Raw genomic sequence first — 16,180 nt, 5'->3', positions numbered from 1 at the left:
TGGAGTGGAGCTGTTTCTGTGACGTTTGGGGGTCAGGATGGATGAAGTAGAGCTGTGTGTGTGATGTGTGGGGGTCAGAATGGATGGAGTAGAGCTGTGTGTGTGATGTGTGGGTGGTCAGGATGGTTGGAGTAGAGCTGTGTGTGTGATGTGTGGGTGGTCAGGATGGTTGGAGTAGACCTGTGTGTGTGATGTGTGGGGGTCAGGATGGATGGAGTAGAGCTGTGTGTGTGATGTGTGGGGGTCAGGATGGATGGAGTAGAGCTGTGTGTGTGATGTGTGGGGGTCAGGATGGATGGAGTAGAGCTGTGTTTGTGATGTGTGGGGGTCAGGATGGATGGAGTAGAGCTGTGTGTGTGATGTGTGGGGGTCAGGATGGATGGAGTAGAGCTGTGTGTGATGTGTGGGGGTCAGGATGGATGGGGTAGAGCTATATGTGTGATGTGTGGGGGTCAGGATGGATGGAGTAGAGCTGTGTGTGTGATGTGTGGGGGTCAGGATGGATGGAGTAGAGCTGTGTGTGTGATGTGTGGGGGTCAAGATGGATGGAGTAGAGCTGTGTGTGATGTGTGGGGATCAAGATGGATAAAGTAGAGCTGTGTGTGACGTGTGGGGGTCAGGATGGATCAGGATGGATGAAGTAGAGCTGTGTGTGTGACGTGTGGGGGTCAGGATGGATGAAGTAGAGCTGTGTGTGTGATGTGTGGGGGTCTGGATGGATGGAGTAGAGCTGTGTGTGATGTGTGGGGGGTCAGGATGCACGGAGTAGAGCTTGTGTTTGATGTGCGGGAGTAGAGTTGTGTGTGTAATGTGAGGGGGTCAGAATGGATGGAGTAGAGCTGTGTGTGATGTGTGGGATCAGGATGGATGGAGTAGAGCTGTGTGTGATGGTCAGGATTAGAGCTGAGCAAGCACCAAAATGCTAGGGTGCTCGTTGCTCGAGTCAAACTTTTCGTATTGCTTGATTGGTGAAGGGGGGACAAGAGCATTTTTTTATGGGAGCAATGCTCCGCATGGCTGATGACTTGTCAAACGCCTGAAAACATCAGAAAGTCATGAAAACACCACAGAAACGGATAGGGAAAGGCAGGGGAACTATGCATGGCTGCGTCTGAGGCTCACAGGTCCCACTATTAAGCCAAAATGGGGACAAGAGTCTGGCGGTCAATCCCCCTAACAATTTACTTGGGACAAACCCTCATTAGCATGGCACACGCACTGGCACATCTTAGCTAAGCACCACGCGACCTGCAACCAAGGACAATCACTGCCTGTGGGTAACACCGCTGCCTCTTCTCTCGGTTACATGCTGGCATTGCTGTCCAACCACCTGCACGACCCTGCATCCACAGCGCACACAAGATTTTCCCTGAGCAGCCTTCAGGTGTCCTCATGCCACACACTCACTTCATAGCCACACCACCCTCATGTCTATTTATAAGTGCGTACTGGATGAGGAGGAACCGGAGGCACACACTGCAGAGGGTTGGCAGGGCCAGGCAGCGACCCTCTTTGAAAGTGTGGGCGATAGCCCACAATGTTGTTGAGAATTGATGATAAATTGACGTACGATCATCATTCTAATCCCGTGTCAACTCCGTCACAAAATTGTCAGGAGCCACAAACGTGGGCATAAAGGAGACTCAGGTGCCAGCACTTCTACACATCTCCACAATGCAGCAATACTCTGTGTGGGAAGCACGTGAGCGGGCCCAAGGTCAGGCTCGGTCCCAGCCTCCATCTTGTGTGACCCAAGGTGCCGTGAGTTACGTAGCAATGGGAAATCCATGTGTCCCCACACAATTCCTTCTGTGTAGGTGTCACAAAGCTTAACACCGCAATGGGAAGTCTTTGAGTTCCTTGGGCTCGCCTATGCTGTCGATGCACAAAGATGGTATTACACAGGAAGAAATCAGAGTGCCCAAAAATGGCAGAGTTTAACCCTGCCAAGGACCTCAGCCCACATTTCTACCCTAGTCAGTCATTGTATTTGTGCCAGACAGGTAAAACAACGCAATGGGAAGTCTTTGTGCACCCACAGCATAGGCGAGCCCCTGGAACCTAAGGAAAGTATTACACATAAAGAAATCAGAGTGCCCAAACAAGGCAGTTTCACCCTTTCTTGTGTGAGAAGTATGTGAGCGGGCCCTGGGTCAGGCTCGGTCCCAGCCTCCACCTTGTGTGACCCAAGGTGCCATGAGTTAAATAGCTATGGGAAATCCATGTGTCCCCACACACTTCATTCTGTGTGTCAGATAGCTCAACACCGCAATGGGAAGTCTTTGAGTTCCTTGGCTTGCCTATGCTGTGGGTGCACAAAGATGGTGTTACACAGGAAGAAATCAGAGTGCCCAAACATGGCAGAGTCTCACCCCGCCAAGGACCTCGTCCTTGGCCCACATTTCTGCCCAAGTCAGTCAGTGTATTTGTGCCAGACAGGTAAAACACCGCGATGGGAAGTCTTTGTGCACCCATAGCATAGGCAGACCCCAGTAACATTTCTGTAGCCAAAGTATAGGCAGACCCCAGTAACATTTCTGTAGCCAAAGTATAGGCAGACCCCAGTAACATTTCTGTAGCAAAATTATAGGTGGATCCCAGTAATATTTCTGTAGCAAGAGTATAGGCAGACCCCAGTAACATTTCTGTAGCAAAATTATAGGCGAACCCCTGTAAAATTTTTGTAGCAAGAGTATAGGCAAACCCCTCAAACCATTCAGTAGAAAAGGTATAGGCACACCCCAGTAAAACTTCTGTAGCCAAAGTATAGGCACACCGCAGTAACATTTCTGTAGCAAAAGTATAGGCGAACCCCTGTAACATTTCTGTAGCAAGAGTATAGGCGAACCCCAGTAACATTTCTATAGCAAGAGTATAGGCGAACCCCTCAAACCATTCAGTAGAAACTGTATAGGCAGACCCCAGTAAACTTTCTGTATCCTAAGTATAGGCAGACCCCAGTAACATTTCTGTAGCAAGAGTGTAGGCGGACCCCAGTAACATTTCTGTAGCAAAAGTATAGGTGAACCCCTGTAACATTTCTGTGGAAGAGTATAGGCGAATCCCAGCATCATTTCTGCAGCAAAATTATAGGCGAACTCCTGTAAAATTTCTGTAGCAAGAGTATAGGTGAACCCCTCAAACCATTCAGTAGAAAAGGTATAGGCACACCCCAGTAACATTTCTGTAGCCAAAGTATAGGCGGACCCCAGTAACATTTCTGTAGCTAAAGTATAGGCAGACCCCAGTAACATTTCTGCAGCAAGAGTATAGGCGGACCCCAGTAATGTTTCCATAGCAAGAGTATAGGTGAACCCCTCAAACCATTCAGTAGAAACTGTATAGGCAGACCCCAGTAACATTTCTGTATCCTAAGTATAGGCGGACCCCAGTAACATTTCTGTAGCAGCAGTATAGGCAGACCACAGTAAAATTTCTGTAGCCAAAGTATAGGCGAACCCCTGTAACATTTCTGTAGCAAGAGTATAGGCGAACCCCAGTAACATTTCTATAGCAAGAGTATAGGCGAATCCCAGCATCATTTCTGCAGCAAAATTATAGGCGAACCCCTGTAAAATTTCTGTAGCAAGAGTATAGGCGAACCCCTCAAACTATTCAGTAGAAAAGGTATAGGCACACCCCAGTAACATTTCTGTAGCAAAAGTATAGGCACACCGTAGTAACATTTTTTGTAGCAAAAGTATAGGCGGACCCCAGTAACATTTCTGTAGCAAGAGTATAGGCAGACCCCAGTAATGTTTCCATAGCAAAAGTATAGGCGAACCCCTCAAACCATTCAGTAGAAACTGTATAGGCAGACCCCAGTAACATTTCTGTATCCTAAGTATAGGCGGACCCCTGTAATATTTCTGTAGCAAGAGTATAGGTGAACCCCAGTAACATTGGTGTACCAATAGTATAGGCGAACACCTGTAAAAATTTGTTTACCAAGAGTATAGGCGAAGCCTGGAAAAGTTAGTTTGCCAACAGTATTGGCTATGGCCTGAAAAATTGGTGTACCAAGAGTACAAGTGTACCCGTGAAAAATTGCTGAACGCTGAGGGCAGGTGAAACCCACAAACATTTTTTGAAGATATAGCTCGTTATTGGTTAATTTGTAACAAAGCCTGAAGGCAGCTCACCGCAAAAACTGGTTTAAGTTTAACTTTTACAACTTTAAAAAGTGATAAAACTTTTAAACAGAGCATTTTGGGCCGCATAGAAATTGGCAGTTCAGGGCAATGCTGTTTTAGGAGGAGGAGAAGGAGGAGTAATAAAATCTAAGAGGGATACACAAAGCTAATTCTCCCCTTTTTTGGGGTGATAGAGGATGCATTTTTCTCCTATTGCAGCAAAAAGATTCTTTAGGATCCGCTGCTTTCCACCGGTGGAGAAGAGAAGTCTGGGGAAATCCAGCCTTTGTCCATCTTTATGACGGTAAGCATGTCGGTGCTGTCAGTTGACAGGCGAGTACGCTTATCCATGATGATTCCCCGAGCAGCACTAAACACTCTCTCTGACAACACGCTAGCGGCAGGGCAGCCAGTACCTCCAGGGCGTACAGCGCAAGTTCATGCCACGTGTCCAGCTTTGACACCCAATAGTTGTATGGAGCAGAGGAATCAGGGAGGACGGTGGTACGGTCGGCTATGTACTCCCTCACCATCTTTTTACAGTGCTCCCTCCGACTCAGTCTTGACTGGGGAGTGGCGACACAGTCTTGCTGGGGATCCATAAAGCTGGCAAAGGCCTTGGAGAGTTTTCCCCTGCCTGCGCTGGACATGCTGCCTGATCCCCACATCTCCCCTGCTAGTTGACCCTCTGAACTGAGTCTTCTACCGCTAGCGCTGTCAGATGGGAACTTTAGCATCACTTTTTCCACCAGGGCCCTGTGGTATTGCATCACTCTCGTATCCCTTTCTTCTTCGGGAATGAGAGTGGAAAGGTTCTCCTTATACCGTGGGTCGAGAAGAGTGTACACCCAGTAATCCGTGTTGGCAAGAATGAGTCTAACGCGTGGGTTACTGAAAAGGCAGCCTAACATGAAGTCCACCATGTGTGCCAGGGTCCCAGTACGCAACACATCACTGTCCTCACTAGGAGGATGCTTCTCCTCCTCTTCAGCCCATACACACTGAACAGATGAGAGGCAAGCAGCATGGGTACTCCCTGCAGTGTGGCCAGCAGTCTCGTCCCCCTCCTCCTCTTCGTCCTCCTCCAAAACCCGCTGAGATATAGACGTGAGGGTTGTCTGGCTATCAAGCGACATACTGTCATCCCCCATTTCCTCTTCTAACCGCAAAGCGTCGGCCTTTATGTTAAGCAGCGAACTTCTCAGGAGGCAAAGCAGCGGGATGATGACGCTAATGATGGCCGCATCGCCGCTCACCATTTCGGTAGACTCCTCAAAGTTTCTAAAGACCTGGCAAATGTTGGCCATCCATGCCCACTCCTCTGTAAAGAACTGCGGAGTGCTGACTACCACTCTGCTGCCCATGTTGCAGCTGGTATTCCACAATTGCTCTACGCTGCTCATACAGCCTGGCCAACATGTGCAGCATAGAATTCCAGCGCGTGGGCCCGTCACACAGCAGTTGGTGCTCTGGCAGCTGAAACCGACGTTGCAGTGTCCTGAGGGTGGCAGCATCCGTGGTGGACTTGCGGAAATGTGCGCCGACGCGGCGCACCTTGCCGAGCAGGTTAGACAAGTGGGAGTAGTTTTTCAGAAAATGCTGAACCACCAGATTAAACACGTGCGCCAGGCATGGCACATGTGTAAGGGTGCCAAACTGCAGAGCCGCCACCAGGTTATGGCAGTTGTCACACACGACCATGCCCGGTTCGAGGCTCAGCGGGGAAAGCCTGAGGTCGGTTTGCTCAGTCAGACCCTGTAACAGCTCGGGGGCCGTGTGCCTCTTGTCACCTAAGCTGATTAGTTTCAACACGGCTTGCTGAGGCTTGCCCACCGCTGTGTTTCTGCGCCGCGCACTACCGACTGCTGGCAACGTGCTCACACTTCGTAATTGAGAGGTGGAGGAGGAGGGGGGGGGGGTTTGGAGGAGGTGGCATAATATGCCGCAGATACCAGCACCGAGGTAGGAACCGCTATTCTTGGTGTGGGTAGCACGTGAGCTGTCCCAGGCTCTGACTCGGTCCCAGCCTCCACTAAGTTCACCCAATGTGCCATCAGGGAGGAATAGTGGCCCTGCCCGCCAGTACTTGTCCATGTGTCCATCGTTAAGTGGACCTTCACAGTAACTGTACTGTTGATGGCACGGGTAATGTTGCGAGAGACATGCTGGTGTAGGGTGGGGGTGGCACACCCGGAAAAATAGTGGCGAGTGGGGACCGAGTAGCGTAGGACCGCCGCCGCCATCATGTTTTTGAAAGCCTCTGTTTCCACAAGTCTGTACGGCAGCATCTCCTGGCTGATTAATTTGGCAATGTGCACGTTTAAAGCTTGTGCATGCGGGTGGGTGGCGGCATATTTGTGCTTTCGCTTCAACGCTTGTGTTAGCGACAGCTGAACGCTGTGCTGGGAGAAATTGCTAGAGGCCGTGGAGGACCGTGGAGGTGAGGGTGTGGGTGCAGGCTGGGAGACGCTCGTGCCTGCATCCTGGGAGGGGGATTGGATCTGTGGCACAGGTTGTGGCACAGGGGAAGAGGCAGTGGTGGGACCCGGAGACGGTGAATGGCCTTCGTTTCACCTTGTGATGTACTTGGCCATCATATGCCTGCGGATGCTGGTGGTAGTGAGGCTGGTAGTGGCTCCCTGGCTGATCTTGGTGTGGCACAGGTTGCACACCACTGTTCGTCAGTCATCCGCGCTCTCACTGAAAAACATCCAAACCTTTGAACATGTAGCCCTCTGCCCAGAGGCTTGCCGTGAGGGTGTGCTGTGGGAAACAGTTGGGGGATTCTTTTCTCTGGCTCTGCCTCTCCCCCTGGCCACCCCACTGCCTCTTCCTACCTGTCACGCTGCTGCACTTGCCTCCCCCTCTGAAGCCCTTCAGTAGGCTTAGCAAGCCAGGTGGGGTCAGTCATCTCATCATCCAGCAGCTCTTCCTCCGAATCCTCTGCGTGGTCCTCCCTCAGACATACTGCCCTTACTACTACCTAACTGACAGAAAACTGTGTCTCATCATCATCCACAAAAAGCTCTTGACAGTTGCTGGAAGTCCCCAGCCTCATCACCCGGACTCCGGGAACTTTCCAAAGGTTGGGCATCGGTCAGCACAAACTCCTCAGGTGAGAGGGGAACCATATTTTTCCCACTCTGGGCAGGGACCTGAGAACAATTCCTGGGAGTTTGCCTGCTCAGAATCTGTCATTTTCCTGGAGTGACGAGGCTGGGAGGAAGGAGGAGCAGCCAGAGGTTTCAGAGGTGCAGTCCCTAGGCCGGGAGTAGTGGACTGTGTAAAAGACTGGGGGTTTGATACATTGCTGGACGCATTATCTGCCATCCATGACAGGACCTGCTTGCACTGCACTTCTTGTAATAAAGGTCTACCACGCGGACCTGCAAATTGTGATACGAAGCTGGGGAGCGTTGGGACTTAGTGTTCTCCTAATCCCTCAGCAGCTGGCTGTGATGCACCCCACCCAGGACCTCGGTCTGCGCCCACATCCTCACTTGGACGCCCGCATCCACGTCCTCGACCCATACCCCTACTCCTCATCATGTCAGAGTAAGGATAGAGCAGGGCCAAAATAAATTACCCCACCATATAGCACTGAGAACTGTGGCTAATTTACCGCACACAGAGACGTGAAGATACCAGAGGCTTTATACTGTGACCGGAAAAAATTATACCGCTGTCTAGTGCTGATACGGAGGGGTCATTTATCACTCACAGAGACTTGTATATAATAGAAAGGCTGTATGCAGTAAGAGAAAAATAGAAAGGCAGTGGATAGCGCTGGTAACTGCAGCAACTTCACCGCACCCAAGGAAAGGGTATTGTGCGACGCTCTGCCCAGGGGAAGAAAGCTATACAGGCAATGAACAGTGCTAATAACAGGGGCAACTTCACCGCACCCAAGGAAAGGGTATTGTGCGAAGCTCTGCCCAGGGGAAGAAAGCTATACAGGCAATGAACAGTGCTAATAACAGGGGCAACTTCACCGTACCCAAGGAAAGGGTATTGTGCGATGCTCTGCCCAGGGGCAGTAAGCTATACAGGCAGTAAACAGTGCTAATAACTGCGGCAACTTCACCGCACACAAGGAAACGGTATAGTGCGAAGCTCTGCCCAGGGGCAGAAAGCTATACAGCTAGTGAGCAGTGCTAATAACTGCCACAACGTCACCGCACCCAAGGAAAGGGTATTGTGCGCCACTTTCTGCCCAGTGGCAGAAAGCTAAACACCCAGTGGATAGTGCTGATAACTGCGGCTACTTCACCCAACACATAGAATGGTATCTGTGAAATGCTGTTGTGGAAGTAGCCCAGGAAATATTTGCATACTATTTAGTGATGAGAGTGAGCCCTCTGTCTAGGCACTGCACACATAGAATGGTACAGCTGCAATGATCTGCAGTGGCCCAGGAAATATTTGCATACTATTTAGCGATGAGAGTGAGCCCTCTGTCTAGGCACTGCACACATGGAACGGTATAGCTGCAATGATCTGGAGTGGCCCAGGAAATATTTGCGTACTATTTAGCAATGAGACTGAGAATGCTGTAGCTGTAATGCTCTGCAGAATGATATATGTTTTAAAAAAACAAAACTGGTGCATTACTGCTCCCAGCCAGCCACAACTGTAATGCACACGATGAGGAGTAGCCCTAAAAAGGACCATTGGGGTTCTTGAAGACAGGATCCTACTCTAACGCTTTCCCTGTATAAGCCTCAGCACTTTCCCTAACCACTACCAGCATGCGTCTGAGGTGAGCCGCGGGCAGGACCAGTTTAAGTACTCGGCGGTCACCTGATCTCGCCAGCCACTCACTACTGTGGGGGGAAAAGGTCTGTCACGTCACAGCAGGAAGTGGTAATGCCTTCCCTGCATGTCTATTGGCTAGAAAATGTCGCTAAACATGCGGGGAAGCAAATGCAATTGACTCGAGTACCGCGAGGTGTTCGTCTCGAGTAACGAGCATCTCGAACATCCCAATACTCGAACGAGCATCAAGCTCAGACGAGTGTGCTCGCTCATCTCTAGTATTTTCAAAGGATGGGAGGAGTACAAGAGTTCTGATCTGCCGATCTCTCTACCTATGCATGTTTGTATTATATTGTACTAGCTGATATACCCGGCTTCACCCGAGTTAATTTGGTACTGGTGTTTATCTGGTGTTCACACGGAAAATCTTATGAAGTCGTGGTTACTTTAGAGATACTGAGGAAAAACATATGTTCACCATTTTGCATAGTTCTCTGCGTTACCCAGGAAACACCACGTGGAGGCAACCATGCGACGTTTCCTTTATATAAAATGACATCAGGAAGTGAGAGAATTAGATTACGTACATAAAATTCGGACACTAATTCTTTTGCGCTTAGAATTGAATAATCAAGTTGGGACCTATTAACTTTTCCTATTTATGACACAATCAATGCTTGTGCCAAATTTCATGTTTCTATGACATTGGGAAGTGATTTAGATTATGTACGAAAAATTTGGACGCTAATTCTTTTGCGCATAGAATTGAATAATGGAGTTGGGACCCATTAGCTTTTCCTATTTATGACATAAATCAATGTGTCAAATTTCCTGTTTCTATGACACCTGACAGTGAAAAAATTACATTCCGTACGTAAAATTTGGACGCTAATTCTTTTGCGCATAGAATTGAATAATGGAGTTGGGACCCATTAGCTTTTACTATTAATGACATAATTAATGCTCCCGCCAAATTTCCTGTTTCTATGACACCGGAAAGTGAAGAAATTACATTCCGCACATAAAATTTGGACGCCAATTCTTTTGCGCACAGAATTGAATAATGGAGTTGGGACCCATTAGCTTTTCCTATTTATGACATAATCAATGCTCGTGCCAAATTTCCCGTTTCTATGACACCGGAAAGTGAAAAAATTGCATTCCGCACGTAAAATTTGGACGCTAATTCTTTTGCGCATAGAATTGAATTATCGAGTTGGGACCTATGAACTTTTCCTATTCATTACATAATTAATGCTCGTGCCAAATTTCCCGTTTCTATGACACCGGAAAGTGAGAAAATTAGATTCCGTACGTAAAATTTGGACGCTAATTCTTTTGCGCATAGAATTGAATAATGGAGTTGGGACCTATTAGCTTTTCCTATTTATAACATAATCAATGCTCGTGCCAAATTTTAAGTTTCTATGACATTGGGAAGTGAGAGATTTAGATTCTGTACGCAAAATTTTGACGCCAATTCTTTTGCGCTAGAATTGAATAGTCGAGTTGGGACCCAATTACTTTTCCTATTTTGGACATAATCTATGCTTGTGGAAAATTTCATGTTTCTACGACATCGGGAACTTGGAGAACTTTTGGCGAGTCAGTGAGTCAGTGAGGGCTTTCGTCTTTATATATATAGATGAGAATGCCCAATAAATGTTTCTTTTTAAAAAATAATTAGTCCAGTGACAAGGAATGTAAAATCTCTCCCTCAGATATGCAAACAAGAAATATGGAACAATACCCCTGCAGCGCCACCTATTGGATGTCCGCATTCCTTCACATCAATGTATGAGTTTTTACTAAGTTTGTAAAACAATGATTGGGAATAGCACCCCTTCTGGGTAGAGATGATGCTATCCGCTGACCCACTCACCCTCAGGTGCCTTCACACACCCTCTGGGTGCTCTCCTTAAGGACACCCACCCTCAGACTTTTTTTATTCTCCACTGATGCAAGAACCTCGCTCTGAGGTTGATTGCATTCTTCAGAGTATCAAAAATGTCCCCAAAAATGTATACTCCCAAATCCTTCTGTGACGCAGTAACTTGAAGTTGCCTTTCAGTCTGATAACTCCCATCTTCTCTATGTTGTGTCTGTAACCACAAAAATGTTTTGCCACAGGTAATTCAGTCTTCCCCTCTCTGTGTGGCGATGAGATATCCTGGCTTTCTGCTTTTGTCCAGTTTCCCCAATATAAACTCCCCCAACAGGACATTCACTGCACAGGATCAGGTACACAACATTGGATGTGGAACATGTGAATGTCCCCGGGATCTTATAGTCCTGCTGTGTGTTGGGGATCCGTATCCTGTCCATGATCAGTATATGGGCTAATGCCCACGAACAGATTTCTGCCACGTTTCACCGCAGCTATTAGGTTCTATTGAACCTATTACCTCAAAGGACATGCTGCAGAATTCCACAGCGTGAAATTACCTGCGGCATTTCCTATTTGCCGCGGGAATACGCGCAGACGGCTTCCATTGCTCAATGGAAGCCATCAGTCATGGTATACTTCCGCTGTAGCACAGCCGAAGTATAGCATGAATATGCGCCCCACCCACAGCCCGCCGCATCATATGACACCACCGGCGCATCATGCGGGAGCTACGCAGCAGATCCGGAGGCGAGTATGAGGTCCGCTGCGGTATTATGATTGCAGATCCCGTCACGGCCGTGGGCATGAGCTCTATGTGTGCAGGTCTGGGAGCTCCATGCATTACAGGGATAAGTTCCTTTTTGTATTTCTGAGGTCAATGCACTCCTGATTAGAACGTTCCTCAAATTTGGAGGCTGCCTGTAACACAGAAGGGGAGGGTTCCGAGAATAGAAGCAGAAACCAAAGAGTGGCAACAGCATGTAAAATACATATACCTCAGAAGTATACATACCTATGAGGCCTTAGTCAGACGGGCGTTTTTTCGCGCGATTTGCGGATCGCATGACGGATGTGCATCCGCAAATCGCGTGACCGGTGCGCGCAAGTCGCCTGCAAATCGCCCGCAAATCGCCCGAAAATCTGCTCCTAGCCGCGTTTCATTAGAAATGGGCCGGAGCTGTCCAGCGCATTGCATTCAATGGAGACGGCAATAGAGCCGGCTCCATTTAAAGCAATGCGCTGCGGGCGAGCCCGGGATGAATTGTCGGGAAGGGCTTAAATATATAAGCCCTTCCCTGCAATTCATCCTAAAATGTGTAAAAATAAAAAATATATATGTACTCACCTTCTCCCGGCAGCCGGAGCTCCGCGCGGCCGTCCTGCAGTGGGTGTGAAGGGTGTGTGAGTCAGACCTGCCCCCTGATTGGCTCAGCGCTGAGCCAATCAGAGGCATGTCTCACTCACACCCATTCATGAATTCATGAATGGATGTGAGTCAGACCTGCCCCTGATTGGCTCAGTGCTGAGAGGCAGCAGTCACTCACCCATTCATGAATTCATGAATGAGTGTGTGAGTGAAACCTGTCTCTGATTGGTCAGGGCTGTGACCAATCAGAGGCAGATCATTCAGCAGGCGGGGATTTTAAAGCCCCGCCGGCTGAATAGTGCCGAGAAGCAGTTCAGGAGAACTGACAGCGGCCGCGGCTGGACTCCGGCTGCAGCGGAAAGGTGAGTATACAATTTTTTTTTATTTTAACACATTTTAGAATGAATTGCAGGGAAGGGCTTATATATTTAACCCCTTCCCGACAATTCACCCCGCGCACGCCGGCAGTCCATTGCTTTCAATGGAGCGGCTGTATTGCCGGCTCCATTGAATTCAATGGGCAAACATTGTTCTTCTCTGTCACAGCTGTTACAGCTGTGGCAGAGAAGAAGGATTTGTCTTCTATATGTTCTCAATGGGGTCGGCGCTGCTGCCGCCGGCCCCATTGAGCGCATATAGAGAAGAGAACAGGAATCGCAGATCACAGATAGGTGCGATCTGCGATTTTTTGTTCTATAATTTATCGGACGAGCGCATAAAAAGCGCTCATGTGTCCGATACCATTGCAAAGCAATGGTTTTATAAAATCGCCGGATGCATGCGCAAATCGCGGCTAAAAACGCCCGTCTGACTAAGGCCTCATAAATACTCTAACCACATTAAATAATGCAAGGTTCTTGGTAAAGAATTTGATCAAATCATATTGGCCCATCTAGCACCGTCCAGGTGACCAAGCTTTCAGATGGGTCGTAATTAGAGATGAGCGAACGTGTTCGTCCGAGCTTGATATTCGTGCGAATATTAGGGTGTTCGGGATGTTCGTTATTCGTAACGAACACCATGCGGTGTTCGGGTTACTTTCACTTCCTTCCCTGAGACGTGAGCGCGCTTTTCTGGCCAATTGAAAGACAGGGAAGGCATTACAACTTCCCCCTGTGTTGTTCCAGCCCTATACCACCCCCCTGCAGTGAGTGGCTGGGGTGATCAGGTGTCCGCCGAATATAAAAGTCGGCCCCTCCCGCGGCTCGCCTCAGATGCCGTGTGAGTTAGATGAGGGACAGTGCTGTTTGTACCGGAGCTGCTGTAGGGAAAGAATTGGTAGTTAGTGTAGGCTTCAAGACCCCCCAAAGGTCCTTATTAGGGCCACTGATAGCTGTGTGTTGGCTGCTGTTAGCAGTGGCAATTATTTTTTTTCTCAAAATCGCCTCTGCAGAGCGTTGCACCCGGCATTAGGGACAGAAGTGCTGCATAGGCAGGGAGAGTGTTAGGAGTGAGTGTAGCCTTCAAGAACCTCAACGGTCCTTTCTAGGGCCATATTTAACCGTGTGCAGTACTGTGCTGGCTGCTGTTAGCTGTGCTGCATTTTTTTTTTCTTCTCAAAATCGCCTCTGCAGAGCATTGCACCCTCCATTGATACTGCAGGGAAAGAATTGTGTAGGCAGGGCCACAACACAGTTATTATTCATTGAATATACGCAGTGCTGCCTTTTGGTGGAAAAAAACTGAAAATAATTCTATTTGTCCTGCCTCTGTCCGTCCTAAGGGCGGTGGACACGTGTCGGCTGCATGTGCAACGTTTAAAAATCAGACGCACCCAGCTACGTTTTACTCCTGGCTTCGCCATTTGCTTTCCTTAATTGGGAAAAAAAATACCTGCTCTGCCAGAGTTAATAACTCTGCTACCCTCACGTTCTGTGACACATTAGCAGGGACACAGCACAGTTATTAAACTTAGATTATTCATTCACTAGAGGCAGTGGGGCCTTTCGTTTTCAAAAAAGGGAAAAAATTATATTTGGCCTGCAGTCTTGCGCCAATTTATTTCCTGCCTGTGAAATCAAATCACTGGTAATACAGCATGCTGAGGGGTAGGGGTAGGCCTAGAGGACGTGGACGCGGCCGAGGACGCGGAGGGCCAAGTCAGGGTGTGGGCACAGGCCGAGCTCCTGATCCAGGTGTGTCGCAGCCGACTGCTGCGCGATTAGGAGAGAGGCACGTTTCTGGCGTCCCCACATTCATCGCCCAATTAATGGGTCCACGCTAGAGACGGTTATTAGAAAATGAGCAATGTGAGCAGGTCCTGTCCTGGATGGCAGAAAGTGCTTCGAGCAACCTATCGTCAACACGCAGTTCTGCGCCGTCCACTGCTGCAAATCCGAATCCTCTGTCTGCTGCTCCTCCTTCCTCCCAGCCTCCTCACTCCACTACAATGACACCTGCTCAGGAGCGGGAACACTCCCAGGAACTGTTCTCGGGCCCCTGCTTAGATTGGGCAGCAGCGGTTCCTCTCCCACCAGAGGAGTTTATCGTCACTGATGCCCAACCATTCGAAAGTTCCCGGGGGAAGAGGCTGGGGACTTCCGCCAACTGTCTCAACAACTTTCTGTGGGTGAGGAGGACGATGACGATCAGACACAGTTGTCTTGCAGTGAGGTAGTAGTAAGGGCAGTAAGTCCGAGGGAGCAGCGCACAGAGGATTCGGAGGAAGAGCAGCAGGACGATGAGGTGACTGACCCCACCTGGTGTGCAACGCTTACTCAGGAGGACAGGTCTTCAGAGGGGGAGTCAAGGGCATCAGCAGGGCAGGTTGCAAGAGGCAGTGCAGTGGCCAGGGGTAGAGGCAGGGCCAGACCGAATAATCCACCAACTGTTTCCCAAAGCGCCCCCTCGCGCCATGCCACCCTGCAGAGGCCGAGGTGCTCTAAGGTCTGGCAGTTTTTCACAGAGACGCCTGACGACCGACGAACAGTGGTGTGCAACCTTTGTCGCGCAAAGCTCAGCCGGGGAGCCAACACCAACAGCCTCACCACCACCACCATGCGCAGACATATGATGGCCAAGCACCCCACAAGGTGGGACGAAGGCCGTTCAGCGCCTCCGGTTTGCACCCCTGCCTCTCCCCCTGTGCCCCAACCTGCTACTGAGATGCAACCCCCCTCTCAGGACACAGGCACTACCGTCTCCTGGCCTGCACCCACACCCTCACCTCCGCTGTCCTCGGCCCCATCCAGCAGTGTAGTTCAGCGCACCGTCCAGCCGTCGCTTGCGCAACTGTTGGAGCGCAAGCGCAAGTACGCCGCCACGCACCCGCACGCTCAAACGTTAACCGTCCGCATAGCAAAATTCATCAGCCTTGAGATGCTGCCGTATAGGGTTGTGGAAACGGAGTCCTTCAAAAGTATCATGGAGGCGGCGGCCCCGCGCTACTCAGTTCCCAGTCGCCACTACTTTTCCCGATGTGCCGTCCCAGCCCTGCACGACCACGTCTCCCGCAACATTGTACGCGCCCTCACCAACGCGGTTACTGCCACGGTCCACTTAACAACGGACACGTGGACAAGCACAGGCGGGCAGGGCCACTACATCTCCCTGACGGCACATTGGGTGAATTTAGTGGAGGCTGGGACAGAGTCAGAGCCTGGGACCGCTCACGTCCTACCCACCCCCAGAATTGCGGGCCCCAGCTCGGTGGTGGTATCTGCGGAGGTGTATGCTTCCTCCACTAAAGCACCCTCCTCCTCCTCCTCTGTCTCGCAATCAAGATGTGTTAGCAGCAGCATGTCGCCAGCAGTCGGTGTCGCGCGGTGTGGCAGCACAGCGGTGGGCAAGCGTCAGCAGGCCGTGCTGAAACTACTCAGCTTAGGCGATAAGAGGCACACGGCCCACGAACTGCTGCAGGGTCTGACACAGCAGACCGACCGCTGGCTTGCGCCGCTGAGCCTCCAACCCGGCATGGTCGTGTGTGACAAGGGCCGTAACCTGGTGGCGGCTCTGCAGCTCGGCAGCCTCACGCACGTGCCATGCCTGGCCCACGTCTTTAATTTGGTGGTTCAGCGCTTTCTGAAAAGCTACCCACGC

Source organism: Eleutherodactylus coqui, chromosome 5 (genome assembly GCF_035609145.1).
Source record: "Eleutherodactylus coqui strain aEleCoq1 chromosome 5, aEleCoq1.hap1, whole genome shotgun sequence".
Taxonomy (NCBI): Eukaryota; Metazoa; Chordata; class Amphibia; order Anura; family Eleutherodactylidae; genus Eleutherodactylus; species Eleutherodactylus coqui.
This window is presented reverse-complemented; position numbering follows the sequence as displayed.